The sequence below is a fragment of the Periplaneta americana genome, chromosome 4, assembly GCF_040183065.1.
Source record: "Periplaneta americana isolate PAMFEO1 chromosome 4, P.americana_PAMFEO1_priV1, whole genome shotgun sequence".
Classification (NCBI taxonomy): Eukaryota; Metazoa; Arthropoda; class Insecta; order Blattodea; family Blattidae; genus Periplaneta; species Periplaneta americana.
This window is the reverse complement of record NC_091120.1, coordinates 207,567,963-207,585,237: the sequence shown is the minus strand read 5'-3', so window position 1 is coordinate 207,585,237 and position 17,275 is coordinate 207,567,963. Positions and strand designations below refer to the sequence as shown.

The 17,275-nt window shown below is 34.7% G+C and overlaps 1 protein-coding gene across 1 annotated transcript in view; it reads right to left on the bottom strand.

Moving 5' to 3' along the window:
* Positions 1-12,031, bottom strand: part of gogo (golden goal) — an 849,136-nt gene extending 837,105 nt beyond the window's left edge. Inside the window, exon 1 of the mRNA XM_069824981.1 lies at positions 11,896-12,031. The gene's annotated coding sequence lies outside the window, so the exon portion shown is untranslated. The remainder of the gene's footprint in view (positions 1-11,895) is intronic.
* Positions 12,032-17,275: the final 5,244 nt, after the last annotated feature.

Here is a 17,275-nt window from a genome sequence, read left to right as displayed (position 1 = left end):
GTGTGTGGAGGAAGTCTCTTCGCCTCTTTCTCGCAACACATTTCTCGCTAGCGAAAACTCTTCAAGTGTGTTACGGGCCTAACTCCGATGCTAAAGAAGCTAAAAATGCTCCTTGCCTCTACTATCCAGATGCAGTGTGCAATACAGACATGTTCATTAAATCATGTGCATTCCCTTCCTAATTACGATTCGTACAATCTATTTAAAGGATAAAAGAATACATTGCTCGTTTCCTATTGCGATCTTCGCATACTACATCCTCATACGACGCAGGGTGCCCACCCCATGTGAGTCACAACTCTCCCCTCGCTAATCCAAGCCCCCCTCTGACCAACTCCACTGCCTTCGCATCAGGCTGCTGTTGTATCCCCATAACATCACGCGAATGGCTGCCGCTGAAAATCAAACGCTGTCACTGTGGAGGTATCGTGGCCAGCGCTGCTATGCCAACCGAACACTTTAAGGCAGCGTTTCCCTTACATCTTCCGCCAAACCTTTACTTCAATCACGGAATCCTTGTAATCCGCTTTCTTTACGTTGCTATTCCACGGTAAGAATAAACATGAGTATATAGTACATACTCTTGTTAGTAAGAATAAAAACATTTCAGTACCTACTCATTTTTTGATTACATACTCATAACATGGAAGCATAGTACAGGGACATCATTTTATTTTTACTAACATTTTAAATATTAACCTGGCTATACCGTTGGATCAACACCGTTTGTTACCCCCCTTCCACGACTGGAGTTCGATGATACTGGAGTAATATACAAACAAATCACTTTACTAGGTATAGGAGGGAAGAAAAGTAGTTCATCCATTTATGTAAACTAGGAAATATCATTTTCATTAGGTTTTTGTTTAATCAAAATACAGTACTGTATTAACAATGAGTGTTTTTACTCACGAACCGAGCTGTCCATGTGGACGTATTCATTATGCAGTGTATATTATACTGTCTACAGCACATTAGCGTACAATATAGAGAATGAAGTTAAATTGAAAAATAATCATAATATAGATATTTAAACACATTTTTTTAAAATGGTGGCCGTTCATTTCGATACAGAATTCAGTTCTAATGTGAATATTAACGCACTATAGACTATTGTACCTAATCCCAATTACCAGTTTCGTCCTTCGTACTAGTAACTCATGTTGAAATAATTCTGTACCTACTCTATAAAAGAGTACCTTACGTACTGTAAATTCAATCTTCACTTCTGTCCGATCCGAAAAGATAAAATTACTCAGACATACTATCTACTGTCCGTCCAAGTGGTCATGTCGTAGAGTCGTTGAAAGGGAGGAAATCACGTGACATAACTACTTAACGAGGCCCTTTTATTTAAGTTATTCTAAACAGTTGTATAATATTACGCAGACGTCAAATTCCTAACAGAAATTAATGTTCTAAGACAGCCCAGCCACTAGCTGGCGGATAAAAGCTGGTGGGGGAAACCGGGATACGACGTAGGCAAATGGACGACAGTGCCTGTGCGAAAATGATCCAATATTGAAAGCTCTTTCATCACTGGAAAACGCGAACATATTTTTGGAACGTACTGTTTACTATGACCGTAAGGCTACTGTGACTGTATATGCGGTCTTAGATCTGTGTGGAGGACGGTTGAACTTCATTAGTAGAAAGGGTGGGAGTGAAGTACATTCAAAAACTCACCTACAATAAAAATTGAAGTAAAAATAAAATGATGTCCCTGTAGAATATACTCAAGCGTCCATCTTGTACAGAATATATACTCATGCTTGATAAGAATAAAAGCTAGTATATTCTCATATTTATAAGTTCGTTCTCATGTTATTCTGAGTATGGTTTGTAGCAGGCTCAATTCTGAGTATTTGTTGATTTGTGTTCAGTTTAAAGTTAAATTAAAAAAATGGCAGAATTTATGAACGATGTAGTACCTCATGGAAAAATATAGAAAAAAAACGTGAACTTCAGAAGCCTTTGACGCTTCACAAAAGTGAATGTGAAAAAGGTTAAACACGTATTTGTTATTCATAAAAAACATAACCTATAAAAATATGAATGGCTCTCAAATTATAAGGTTAGATTGTATTGTTAAATATAATTAACAATTACAGTTTATTTTGTAAAATTTGAATTGCAAAATGCAATTACTTGCAACTTTAAATTATATAAATAACTCTCTATAATAAAAAATAGAATTAGCATAACTGGAATTCTAGAAATGGATTGTAGGCCTAATCTCTATCCAACATCCCATAATGACGATTTTCCAGTAGTATTTTCTTGTTTCCTGTTTATTAACGTCACTTATCTGATTCACTCTGTCTTTTATGTTTATTTATTTATTCATTTATTTATTTACTTATTTATTTGTTTATTTAATTAATATATTTAATTATTTAATTAATTATTTATTTATTTACTTATTTATTTATTTATTTGTTTATTTACTTATTCATTTGCTTATTCACTTATTCATTTGTTTATTTATTTATTTATCAAAAGCAAAACACAAACCACTACAGCATGCGGTCAGCATGTGAAAGTCTATAAAAAAAACTGAGCATCACGGTGCAATGTGGTCAAAGAGGATAGGTAACACGAGTACATACTGACTTTTAAACGATCAAGAAGGCTGTAGAGATGAGTATATATTCGCGTTAGGTAGAATGTCTTTATTCTTACGAATATGAGTATGTTCTAGTGGTTACGAGTATATAATTACAGGAAGTGCTCATACTCAAAAGTATAAACCTTGAAAAAGTACTTAAGCTGTATTCTTACTACCCATTATTATTATTATTATTATTATTATTATTATTATTATTATTATTAGACGTGAATACGTCTGCAAGTTCGGGCCAGTACTTGGATGTCATTCCAGAAAGTCAACAGACACATTTTCAGACCTATTTTGTTCCACCTATAATTTCTAAATTACCCGAAATATTCCAAGTAAATGGCAATCAACAGACGAATCAATGTATCCCATGCGATCTTCAATCGGAGCAGGTGACGTCATCTAGCGATGCGCGGGAGAGAAAATTAGAGGCACGAATTGGCATACGAGACAGAGTAACTGGAGAATGCGAAGCGATAGAACGTTTCCAGTGGTATCAAACGATTCGTAAGAAACCAAACTACAATCTCACTTGAACAACAATCAGCAGTCGACAATTTAAATTGGAAAAATTCGCGAGTGAAGTTGAATGAAGAGAGAAAATTCAAAATGTCGAAGTCAGACCTGTGACGTAATTGGTCGATTAGAACAATGCATTGGTCACCGCCAAAGGAACTGACAAATTCAACAGATTCAGAATCGTTCAGCATTGCTCCTTTCTAGGTTACTAATAAGAATAAAATTGCAGTTTTTACAGCGATAATGGAGGAAAAGGATGTCTGCATACTGGGGGGTTAGAAACTCCATGAATGTCTGCTATTGCATGGAAATAACGTGCAAAGCCAATGCAAAGAAGTTGTTTTGAGGTTGGCCTCCACTTCTCGCTGTTGGATATGACATCTTGTTGTAACAGTGCTTTCATTGCACCGGGAGTAACTTCAAACTTGTCTTTGTATGAAAGAATATGCTGTTAGTTCTTACCATTACGTATTCTTTGATTAAATTCAGTATCTTTATCAGAGTCATTAGTCTGCTAAATAACATTGCAATTGCTTTCGTTTATCTCTTAACGGAGTCCCGTTACCAATGAAATACATTTAATAAATGTGTATAGGCCTACAGGGTTAGTTAAAAGTCCCGCACCACCTAAATAACTTTTGAAGCATACGGTTCAGTGATATGAAACCGGAAGTAACTCCAACTCTCTTATTTTAAATGGAACACCCAATATATTATTTTATGCTTGACCATGCCGAAATGTAGTAATTATACACCTAGTAGCAGTCCTTTAATGCATGTCATTAAAGTACACCTACTCATTAAAGTACAGGTCTTCAGCCAATCACAAGTCAGCTTTGTACTGTTATATCGATTATTAAATAATATTCAAATAAATTCAATTTGTCATCTCGTTTTTCAATTCTAAATCAATTTCCAGGTTATATCAGAGTAATCTTCATCTTATTCTCTGCCAAGGTCAATGACATTCGGCCTCGGAAAAAATCAATACTTTCGCGTCTGCGCACATCTCACAATTCAGGTCAGTTCGCACATAACCATAAAAAGACCTAATTTTCAATACTTTCAAGTTAAAAATATGATCGGGCATAAAAAGTCGTATGAAACTTGCCTATAATGGTAATTAAGACGCTCGTATGAAAATTATGAAACTCGCTTGCGCTCGTTTCGTAAACAACCATACTTGCGTCTTAATTACTACCATTATAGGCTCGTTGCATATTAATTTTGAATAGTGCTCATTAAGAGCTTTTCAAAAATTACCCACACTTGATACTTCTGTACGAATTTAGTGTTACTAAGTCAAGAAAACAGAAAAGTGTATCGAATATTAAAATAATAAAATACTTCTTCCTTAAAAAAAAAAAAACAAAACAAAGCTAGCTCACCTTCTAAATTATGTGTTCAAATTGGTAGCCCTCAGCTGCTTTACAATGTGTCACTCGATCATAGAAACCATTTCCGGTTAAACCGGAAGTAGAAAAAACTCGGTAATACCATTATTGAGTTCTTAGTATATGGTTATCCCTACACACCAAGTTTCATGTCATTGAACCACATGCTTCAAAAGTTATTTAGGTGGTGCGGGACTTTTAACTAATCCTGTATATCCTTTACGCATAATTTGTTGCATTTTCAAACTTTACACACTTAAAGACAATATTGTGGAAAATGTGCAAGTTTTAAGGATAAAATTTACACGTTCATAAAATCACTCTTTCATTGTTAAACACAGCACTTGTAAAGTGTGCAAAATTTCATTTGTGAAGATTTGACTTTCTTTGTAAAGTTCAGTTTAACAAACTCAGATTCTGAAACAGAAGTTTTCAATTTACAAACAAAATGTAGTCTACAATTTACAAGCAATTTAAATATTGTGAAACATGCTCCAAGGTCTAGCTGATGTTGCTTGAACAGTCACGGAGAACTATGTCAGTTCTTCAATTGCGCGACGAAAGTCTGCTGAAATCCATAATTTACAGTACATTGCGTCCCAAAAGTCTTGTTGGGGTTTCAGAACATTGTAACATACAGTTACACGAATTAAATTAAAATGAACTGGAATAATCTTCGTCACATGTTTATCGTTGTTGGGCTCTACAAATTCTTCCACTTCCTGCCACACTCACTGTTTCAAGAGTCGAATGTTGTGAACAGGACACTGTAGACGGTTTTTGCATCACTTAGCCATAAAAATAAAAATCAAAAGACGTTATGTCCGGAGAGCGTGGAGGCCAACCGTCCTCCCAATCCAACGCTGCTGAAATATCTCGTCAAATAATTTTGTAAACAGTTCTAACATATCTAAGCAATTGTGTTTTGCCATGGCACATTCTACAGACTTTTTTTTTTACTTTATGAAAAATAATTAAGAATTGAAGAAATAACGACCTAGATGTCATTTTCGTGAAAATTTTGCTTTACTCGAATAATTTATGTACCTAGCCCTATAAAATAATTACATATGAATCGAAGTCTAGGCTCGTTCCTTTAACGTTTTATTACGCGCTCATAGATGGCAGGATGTGTATGTGCCAACACAGCTTCCTCGAAAGTTTGAAAATGACAATTTGATAGTCTACTTGCTTACTTCAAGTTTTCATTTGTTTTTGGAAATCTTAATTTCAAACCGTACTTACACTGGGCTGCAAAAGAAATGAGTCGAAGTCGCTATCGATTTGAAATATTATCGTGTTACGAGGACTTGGCTTAGGAAACAATTGAAATAGAGATACGCAGAAGGCTTTGCATATAAACTCTATTATTGCTCTGTTAACATTACATCATTCAGGTTGGTCGCGTATGTCTTCAATAAAAATAAAATAATAATAGAATTTTATATTTATATTTATGATAAAATTGATACTCTTTTGTTAATACAATATGGAACGTAACTGGCCGTATATATCGATTGTAACAATGACAGCATCCATGGATAATAAGGAAGGCTGTGGAATATAATATAAACTTCAGTTTCACTATTTTCGAGTAGTATAACAACCTGTAGCAGTACATGAAGAAAAGAAGACCATCTATGACCCTTCAATTCAATGCTTTAGAGATTATTATCATATACAAGGACAGAATGAAGTATTTGGCCTATTGTTCGGAGCAAGGGGAACAATTCCAAAATTATCAGTTAAATGTTTTAAGTATTTTGGAATTCCTTTAAATATTTTGAAAATTATTGCTATAGACGTAATGAAATATTCTGTTCAGATTTTACGTAATCACCTGTACACCTAAATTTCCTTATATTCTATTTGATTACTGATAATTATTAAATAAAAGTACTTTCCCAAGGGTAGCTTCCATTTGAAAATAAAAATCGTAAATAGTGATAACGCAAATGTTTATTTTTATTCATTTGTTTAGTAAGCTGTGTGTTTTGGCAACCCTTACTGAAGGGCGGCTACCCTTGTGGGATTTATATATATTACAATTGTAAAATAAAAGTGTATGAATAATTTTAAATCAATTCATATTAAATAATAACGTAAACATGTTATAAAAGTCGTAACTACATGTTAAAAAAAAAACTAGTCTCAGGAAAATATCATTCCACCTCTCCATGTTTGCTAAAGTCCTCTGAAAACTATACAGTATAATTTCGTATCGCATTGTACCATAACTTTTGGGACACAGTGTACTTTTGGAAGTTGTTTTGATCGTATTTCCCATGTACGAACTGTCGAGGTAGCTCTTTCGTGACGTTTGAAAGTTTCCTTTGTAAGCAGTCTTCAAGTCGCAATCTTTCGTCTTTTTTTAAATAGACTTCTCATTAATTTTACTTCATGCACTATGTTCTTATTTGAATTAACTTGAAAATAGCACAGGATAAATAAACCATGCGCCTAACAGCTTATGCAGTTCGCTTTAATGAAAACGTGTACTTGCGCGGAAAAAAATCTGTAAATTCGTTTTCTACAAGATTAGGATGTTTTCATTTTTACTCTTCATATAATTAAAAAAAGAGTAATTTAACATTAAAAAATCGGGAAATTCGTTTTCTACAAGATTAGGATGTCTTCATTTTTACTCTCCATATAATTAAAAAAGAGTAATTTAACATTTAAAAAATCGGTAAATTCGTTTTCTACAAGATTAGGATGTCTTCATTTTTACTCTCCATATAATTAAAAAAGAGTAATTTAACATTTAAAAAATCGGTAAATTCGTTTTCTACAAGATTAGGATGTCTTCATTTTTACTCTCCATATAATTAAAAAAGAGTAATTTAACATTTAAAAAATCGGTAAATTCTTTTTCTACAAGATTAGGATGTCTTCATTTTTACTCTCCATATAATTAAAAAAGAGTAATTTAACATTTAAAAAATCGGTAAATTCGTTTTCTACAAGATTAGGATGTCTTCATTTTTACTCTCCATATAATTAAAAAAGAGTAATTTAACATTTAAAAAATCGGTAAATTCGTTTTCTACAAGATTAGGATATCTTCATTTTTACTCTTCATATAATTAAAAAAGAGTAATTTAACATTTAAAAAATCGGGAAAATCGTTTTCTACAAGATTAGGATGTCTTCATTTTTACTCTCCATATAATTAAAAAAGAGTAATTTAACATTTAAAAAATCGGTAAATTCGTTTTCTACAAGATTAGGATATCTTCATTTTTACTCTTCTTATAATTAAAAAAGAGTAATTTAACATTTAAAAAATCGGTACATTCGTTTTCTACAAGATTAGGATATCTTCATTTTTACTCTTCATATAATTAAAAAAGAGTAATTTAATATCCGTTAATCAATTGGCATAAGAAACGTAGGATATCTGAGAAACTATGAATTCAAGAAATACAGTCGTATTCAATGGAACCTGCCTCATAACTTCCGTACCGACAGAGTTTTGAACCTGTACCCCTCGGGACTTAACCGAGTCTCCAGCACGAACTTCCGTTGCGCTATTAGTCCAGCCACACACGAAACTTCCCTTGATTCACTGATGACTCGACATGCAGGAGACAAATTGCTTGCGTCACAATTCAGCATAGTTCATTTCTAAACAAAATAAATTCAAGCGTTTAACGTAACAGGAAGGCTGACAATAGGGACCGGTTAAATGCGAAGAGTCAAATTGGGAAGAATGGAGTAGCAATCACCACCCACTCTCCTTAGCTTTGCAAAGAGCTGATTTCTGTTTCAGTCTGTGTGTCACAGAATTATTCTTACTCGTCCTTAGGATGCGCAGGACTAGTGACGCGTTAATGCTGAAATTTAAGGTATATGTACACCTTCACATACAAAAAATTTTGTTTTGTACGCTATAATTTTGCTCTGTAAAATTTTTATACAATTGAGAATGGTACCAGAAAGAGAATGAAGTGAACAGATCCCTTGAAATTATGTCTAAATTGTTTTTAAAAACTATTTTGTTTATAATTTTGACATGCAACTTGAAACATGATAGCTCATGCAGCTTTTAAGATAGAGCCACAGTTTTTGCGCTGTTTTATAGCTAAAACTATTCTTTAGTGCCTGACATAGAGCTAATTTTTATTTTTATTTACATTAATTAAATATTACCATATATGTAACTTACAATAATATTTTATGTTGCATAAATCATGTAAAAATCCATAGATAATTATTAACTACATTAATGTTATTTTACTCATTGTCAGGCACTGGGGGACATTTCAAGCTTCAAAATGACACCAATATCTTCTTGGTATCACCATATTTGACTGAGATATGATGTTTGAAAGAATTAAATATTCTAAAATTACTATTTACAGGAAATGAACCACAAACTTTCAGAGTCTAGAAGACTGCATCATCATATGTCACCCCTTAAGCAGCTTCATGTCGGTCCAGTTTCAGCTTCTTTCTGCCTCTCAAATACCTCCGCCTTGTTTTAACTTCAGGTGTTGAATGTTTTTTCGGCATTTTCGTCCCTATTTCCATTGATGCAACAAATCCTGCGATGGTGTTTGTCCCAGGGTTTATGCCCATCCTCAGAATTGTAATTTCTACTTTTGGACTCTTATTAAAATGACGCACAACATCAATGACACACAAATTTACAGTTTTATGACTAACAGTAAAAGATTACAAATTACTTCATTATGTAAAAAAGTTTTTTCAATCTAATGATCATGCCCAGATATTTATGCATCTGTTTCGGGACTAGAAAGAAGTTTATTTTACACGCAATGCTGGACGAGAGGATTGACTGCTACGAAGATCACTCCAAAAGTAAGTGACCGTGGCTGATGACGCAGCATTTTGGAAAATGGGACTTATCTGAAAAACCATAAGGCGTAAATCGAAAATTCTTATATCAAATTAAAGGGGAGAAAATTCTCTATTAAAATAACCTAGTTATATTTTGAAAATTCTAATTTTTCATCATTTTTTGCGTTTTGTGGGCGTACATACATCTTAAGCACAATTGTAAGTGTATTCTCATCCTACACAATATGAAACAGAATTCAAACGTCGCTAAGCAGTACTGCTAAACTCAACTTTCGGACATAAGTATTCTTACAACACAGAGAAGGTTAAATGCGGCAGTTTGTATGAGGACAAGCCTAGGTAAATAGCCTCTATGAATGTTCCATCCTGTAAAAACAGCGATTCTTTTAGGGGGGTAAGTATCTAGCAAGCGAAGCTTTGATGATGATGATGATGATGATGATGATGATGATGACGACGACGACGACGACCTAACTCGTTCACTTCTACGTACCGGTACATGTTTTGATTTCTACCGCAAAGGGAAAGAAACATGAAACGTGAAGTAGCATAAGTTGTCAGCTTATTCCAGCGATGTTTAACAATCCACAGAGGCGTCACGCAAATAATGAACTGGAGACTGTTGGACATTTTATTGGAACTTCGATATCTTCCTACACAGCACATGGAACAGATGTCTGATTTGTACAGCGTTATTTCGTGATTAAAAGAAAATCAATTATGGAATAATTTTACAAATATACACACGGCACATGTTAAGTATTAATACTGAAGACCTTCCCGAAATAAAGATGTGACCAACATACCTATAATTCATGTTTCAGGAGAAAGGAAAACAATTTCAGGGCCATATTTCATTAGACCTATATTTACTAACAGAACCATTTGGCCAATCAAAGATACAGTTTATTCAGCTATTGGATGCAATCATTTATTTTTATAAATGAATGCTTCAAAATTACTTTTCCCAGCAAAGTCACATATTTTATTAACTTGATGTTACTTCCTTCTTCCGGGGAGATCTTCAATTGTACATTTCTTATTATTTATTTACATATTTGTTTCCTGTAGTTCTTAGAATAATGTTTATGTGCCATGTTAATCTTCATTTGTTTTTATAGGGTCAACACAAAAAATTATCTTCGTACACAATCCACGCTATATTCATATCGGTTCGGAGTGATTTATTAGAGAACATTTCCAAGACTAGCTTAAAACAATGTTAAACGAAATGTTCCCGCAACATAATCTGATGTTCCCTGGAAAAAAATGATCGTAATTTAATTATTTCGATGCAATATCAATTAAGAATTACAAATCAGCCTATTACCATTTTGGTAACCGCTACGCTAATGTAATATTTTTTTTAACTAATGGTGGATACTTTACTTTTCATCATTCACCCATATGAAGCCAGTTATGTAGACCAGTTTACCGACAGAGTCGTTACCCAGGGTGCGCCATACGAGGCTGGTCTACGCTACATCCGCGATGAGATGGAGATTTGTTTGGATGCCTCAGGGGAACCGGAGATCCTGGGGAAAACCCCTGTGTTACCTTGACCACGGGCTTTCCAACACAAGTTATAAGTCAGGGCTACGCCGGGGATCGAACTGGATTGTTCATCATCGCTCTAGCCACTACACTAGCTCTTCTTAATTAATGTCTCACACATTTCTTAAACCTCAAGAGTGATTAGTAAAATATGTTTCTAGTAAGCGAGGAGTACGATAGGAACTGGCTCACCCTTACTCCAATATCTCCTGGCTTAGCTGTCTCATGAGTGATACCTTATTGGTGTCATGAGGTTCCAACCATTTTCGGAATGTTGACTAAACAAACATCGACCTATTCTGTATTTCTTAAAGAATGACAAATTTTATTACAGCGGGAATCAGTCCAATTGCAATTCTTCAATACAATTAAAATTCAAATTATTGAGAAATACAGTAATGTAGGTCTAAACTACAGGTAGGTACCATTGTTTGTCACGTGAAACTTTCAGGCGGAATTCTATACGGATAAAATAACTGTAAAAAAATAATAAACACGTTAAAGGAATTAACCTTGCACTAAAATGTATGCTCTCTGTACCAAAATGATTCTATTTTAACTATTTAAATACAATTGCAATTAAGGAACATGTTAAATTATTCTTGCACGCAAGACGCGTGCTCATTGGACCAAATTATCGTATTTTAATTACCGTACTTCATAGTTTCATCTGGTGTTTTATGAAGTTATTATGAAAGATGCATATTGCTAATATGCCGCAAGTCGTGCTGAAGATATTCTTTTGTTAATTACCCAGTATGCAGTGGTATACGGACTGTTACGTATTAAGTACATCATTTTCTGAGTAATCACATCTGGGAGTGCTGTTAATTTTGAGGTTATTTTCAATTAAACACTATTTTTCTACCGTGTGTGGTGGGGGAGGATATCCAAGTTACAATTCTTCAATGACATGACAGCGTATCGAACTGTCAGTCGTTTATTTACTAGCATGCATAATAAAAGTACACAAACATTCCAACTCACCGAGTTTGTTGTCAAAATCCAGGCTCAACAATGGCAAGGAGTCACACGCGCCACAAACGCAACAAATTCAAATTCACAGCGAAAGAGACGCCACACGCGCTACGATGCTCGATTTTTCGGCCGGTCTGCCTCGTCCGCCGCGCACAGACACACTGACAGCGCCACCTAGCAAGGCCTGAGCCGCTCGCCGGCCGGCACTACTCCCTCCACAACCCCTACGTACACCCAACCCCATCGGCAGTCAAATGCCCTACAGGTGCGAATCAAAGGCCCGTTATCACGAATAAACAGCAGTGAGTGTGTGCTCCCAAACCACACAGATACGAAAGTAACAGGTAACAACGGGAGATTTTATAATGAATTTGAAAATGAGATGAAATATTTCGTGTGCAGGGACCAATTAGTTTGTCCTTATCAATTCACAAACGGAAACTGCTTCATCTCATCTCACTAGATCTCGCCAAAGAAAAATTGAAAAAATTGAAATTGTAAAAAAATTGTAATTATTGTAATCTTGTAAAATTTTGACATGTTCCCCTGTCTTAAAACTTCATTACTAATGTAAGATCTATGGAATACAATAAATGAAATGAAATGAAAACTGAAATCTAATTCACACAAAATGTTACAACACAACTGAAGGAAAATCTGTTCTAATAAATTCTGAAGTATCGCGCATAAGCTTCAAATTATCGTTGTGAGCTTATTTAGTTACTTTCCATGCTATGCTAACGTCTTGTTAACCTGCTGACAATCCAAAGAACTGCACACACGATTTGCCAACGTATTTCGATTCGACATCTATTCTACACCACGCTCCTTGTATCGTCTTTAACAAATTATAAAATACGGAAGTACTTAATAATATAATAACAGCACTATAACAAAATACGTCTAATAGCCACATTTTAGTAGTATTGAGTTCGAGTTATTTATCGACGCGCGATCAGTTGTACCAACCGATATTAGCGTCCGTTTTTTATTTAGTAGTAAATATCCCACATTGCATCTCTGCCTGACGAATGATTTGGCTTGAAGCGCTAGTGTAGATGATCGGTATGACCAAGTTGGTGTCCGAAAATTCCCTCAAAAGTGCATAAAATATTCCTGTTAATGAAATTTTATCACACACCTACAACAGTGATCAGAAAAAGAAAATTTTTATTTAACTTAACAGAACACAACGTTCACTGAATTCTAAAACTACAAAAAATCGATTTGTTATTTTCCAGGACTGACTATACAAGTTACCAGCAACTCTAATAATGAAAAAAATGTTTTGTACATACCTTCCATATTGTCTACCTTCTTGGAGACTAACTAAAAGTCTTCAAATTTCGAAATTATGGCAATTAAAATTGCGAAAAAATACCTCCACAATTTATTATTTTAACTATGTCAAATTATATTTAAAAAGAAAGAACCCAGTTGGTATATCACTGCATCCTTTTATAATATGCAGTGCATGAATCCTGTTGATTATAATCTTTAATATTCTATAAACATTCTCTGTTACATTGTCAATCGTGCTCAAAGAAATACGTAAGCACGAAACAAATATAAACACATCTGTGTGTACGTACAGCGATTTCTGCTAAACTATTAGACGGATTTTGTTCATATTCAGTATCTACGAGTCAATTTATCAGGGAATGATGTACATGAAATATAATAATTTTAGTACTAGTCTGTCTGTGTACAGCGATTTCTACTAAACTATTGGACGGATTTTGTTGATATTCAGTATCTACGAGTCAATTTATCAGGGAATGATGTACATGAAATATAATAATTTTAGTACTAGTCTGTCTGTGTACAGCGATTTCTACTAAACTATTGGACGGATTTTGTTCATATTCAGTATCTACGAGTCAATTTATCAAGGAATGATGTACATGAAATATAATAATTTTAGTACTAGTCTGTCTGTGTACAGCGATTTCTACTGAACTATTGGACGGATTTTGTTCATATTCAGTATCTACGAGTCAATTTATCAGGGAATGATGTACATGAAATATAATAATTTTAGTACTAGTCTGTCTGTGTACAGCGATTTCTACTAAACTATTGGACGGATTTTGTTCATATTCAGTACATACGAGTCAATTTATCAGGGAATGATGTACATGAAATATAATAATTTTAGTACTAGTCTGTCTGTGTACAGCGATTTCTACTAAACTATTGGACGGATTTTGTTCATATTCAGTACATACGAGTCAATTTATCAGGGAATGATGTACATGAAATATAATAATTTTAGTACTAGTCTGTCTGTGTACAGCGATTTCTACTAAACTATTGGATGGATTTTGTTCATATTCAGTACATACGAGTCAATTTATCAGGGAATGATGTACATGAAATATAATAATTTTAGTACTAGTCTGTCTGTGTACAGCGATTTCTACTAAACTATTGGACGGATTTTGTTCATATTCAGTACATACGAGTCAATTTATCAGGGAATGATGTACATGAAATATAATAATTTTAGTACTAGTCTGTCTGTGTACAGCGATTTCTACTAAACTATTGGACGGATTTTGTTCATATTCAGTATCTACGAGTCAATTTATCAGGGAATGATGTACATGAAATATAATAATTTTAGTACTAGTCTGTCTGTGTACAGCGATTTCTACTAAACTATTGGACGGATTTTGTTCATATTCAGTATCTACGAGTCAATTTATCAGGGAATGATTTACATGAAATATAATAATTTTAGTACTAGTCTGTCTGTGTACAGCGATTTCTACTGAACTATTGGACGGATTTTGTTCATATTCAGTATCTACGAGTCAATTTATCAGGGAATGATGTACACGAAATATAATAATTTTAGTACTAGTCTGTCTGTGTACAGCGATTTCTACTAAACTATTGGACGGATTTTGTTCATATTCAGGAAAGGGCCACAGGTTGCGGGGTGATAGTAACTATGGGCGATTATATAAACAATTGTCAATGGTTTCCGAGAAACAGCTATTTGAAAATAACAGACATGAACCTTCTTTTCTTCCTCCGCATAATTATTCACATTGGTGCAGACGCAACCAAAACGACATTAGACTGTGTTATTGCATCTGTAATATTGAGCTCATCCATGTTTGTATGTGTTACCAGAATACTTGGAGGATGTTCTGTTGGAAACACGGACTGATAGTACTTTCAACAAGATGAGGCCCCTATACATTCCAGCCGGCCAGTGATGCAGTACTTGAATGAAAACCATCCTGAGCATTGGATCGGTCGCGGTGGTGTCATTTCTTGGCCACCGAGATCATCCGACCTTACATCATTAGATTATTCTTTGTGAGCTTGGCTAAAGAGCGAAGTCTACCAGCACAAAGTGGAAACAAGCGAGCAGTTGCATGTCCGCGTTTCAAATGATTATGGTCACATCAAGAAATGTCCGAACCAGCTCAAATTATGAGCACGGCATCTGACTATACGAGCTGGGAAGTGCATGAACATGTTATGTAAAGAGAAATGGACAATTAAACATAACATACAGATAACATCTACTGTCGCCTGCACTGCTCCCTTTCCTCATGGTTTCGATTAGTTTTCTCCAAAACCGTTAAGAATCAGATGTTTATTTCTTTTACGTGGCTAAAGGCTCATTCACAATGAAAATTAAACATAACGTAAGCGTTAACTTAAGAATATAAACGTTACATTAAAATCAAGAAGTCATACCATCATTCACATAAATATAACCGCAAACATACCTGGTAACCATGGAAACATAACAACGACGCCATTTCCTCATATTCTGTCGTATACTTCAGCGCTCCACGATTGTGTTCTGTTTGCAAGTCACGTAAGCATAAGCATGAAAGTTTGGAGTTTGCAAACTTTCATGTTAACGTCTTACGGTAATGTTAATGTCAATGCTTCTCTTTAAATCGGAGCATGACATTCACTTGGTCCGCGGCGAGTGGTGGCCATTTGGGCGTGAGCGAAAATTTCTGAGCAGTAGGGTAAAAATTGGTAATTTTGTGATAATTTCATGAAAATTAATTTAAAATGAAAATGTGTAAATATATCCTTATTCCGATTTTTTCATCCAAAAGACGATAATCTGCTGTACAAATCTGGAGACATAAAAGATCGGACTCGTTCTCGAACAAGTGCCAAAAACCACTTTTACAACTCAAGCTAAAAGGTTGGTTATTTCGTGATATTGCATTGATAATTTCGTGAGAGGTAGAAGAATTGTGGAAAAATTCATTAAAGTTAAATGAAATTCTCATTTATTGTTACAAGACTTCAAACATAATAATTCCGTCTAATATTCATACCAAGAAAACAAAGAAGTACATATCAACACATAATAAGAATGAAATCGAAGTAAAAATTGAAATTGAAAAGGGGTCTTCTTTGCTCTGAAAGGGTGAACAATTTTATTACGGACCTTACTACAGCCTATATTACTAGGGTAACTCCAAAGATAATGCATAACGTTTGTTTAAAAATTATATTTTTATCCTACAGCTTTGCTATTTTCACAGAATGTAGATGCATCCTTAAGGAACAAAATGTCACTTTTCCACATAATCCCCGTTTCTTTCAACTGCCTTACGTAACCTAGGAACGAGGGTCTGTAGACCAGCACGGTAAAAGTCTGGACCACTCTTTAGCAGTGTGCACAAGGGAGTCATCTTCTAACCTCGTTCCGCGAAGGGATCCTTCAGTTTACCAAAGAGATGGTAATCGCACGGTGCCAGTTCAGGACTGTAAGGCGGATGTTTCAGTGTTGTCTATACGAATTTTCTGATCTGGTCCGTAGTCTTGTGACTGACATATGGCTGTGCGTTGTCGTGCAATAGCAGAACATCCTGCTTCTCCCGATGTCGTCGAACACGACTCAGTCGAGCTTGAAGTTTCTTGAGAGTTGCCACATACGCGTCAGAATTAATGGTGGTTCCGTCTGGCATGATGTCCACAAGCAAGAGTCCTTCTGAATCGAAAAACACAGTAGCCATAACTTTTCCTGCTGAAGATGCACTTTTGAATTTCCATTTCTTTGGTGAATTTGCATGATGCCACTCCATTGTCTGCTTCTGTCTACGGTCCAAAATGTCGGAGCCATGTTTCATCTTCTGTCACAATTCTTGCAAGTAAGTTATCTAGCACTTATCATTGACACTTAGCATGACAACAAATCAAACAGAAGCTACACTGAACCCATTGCGTCCCCCTTTTCTTTTTTGTTAACACATCTTATCTTCAGATTTCTAAAATTCGTATTCTAATACAATTTTTAAAATAGTATAAAATGTAACGCTTAATGCTCAACAAAATTTCGCCTCAAACAGCTAAGATTTCTATCAGTAAAGCTAAGCCTATATGGCGACTACAGCTGTAT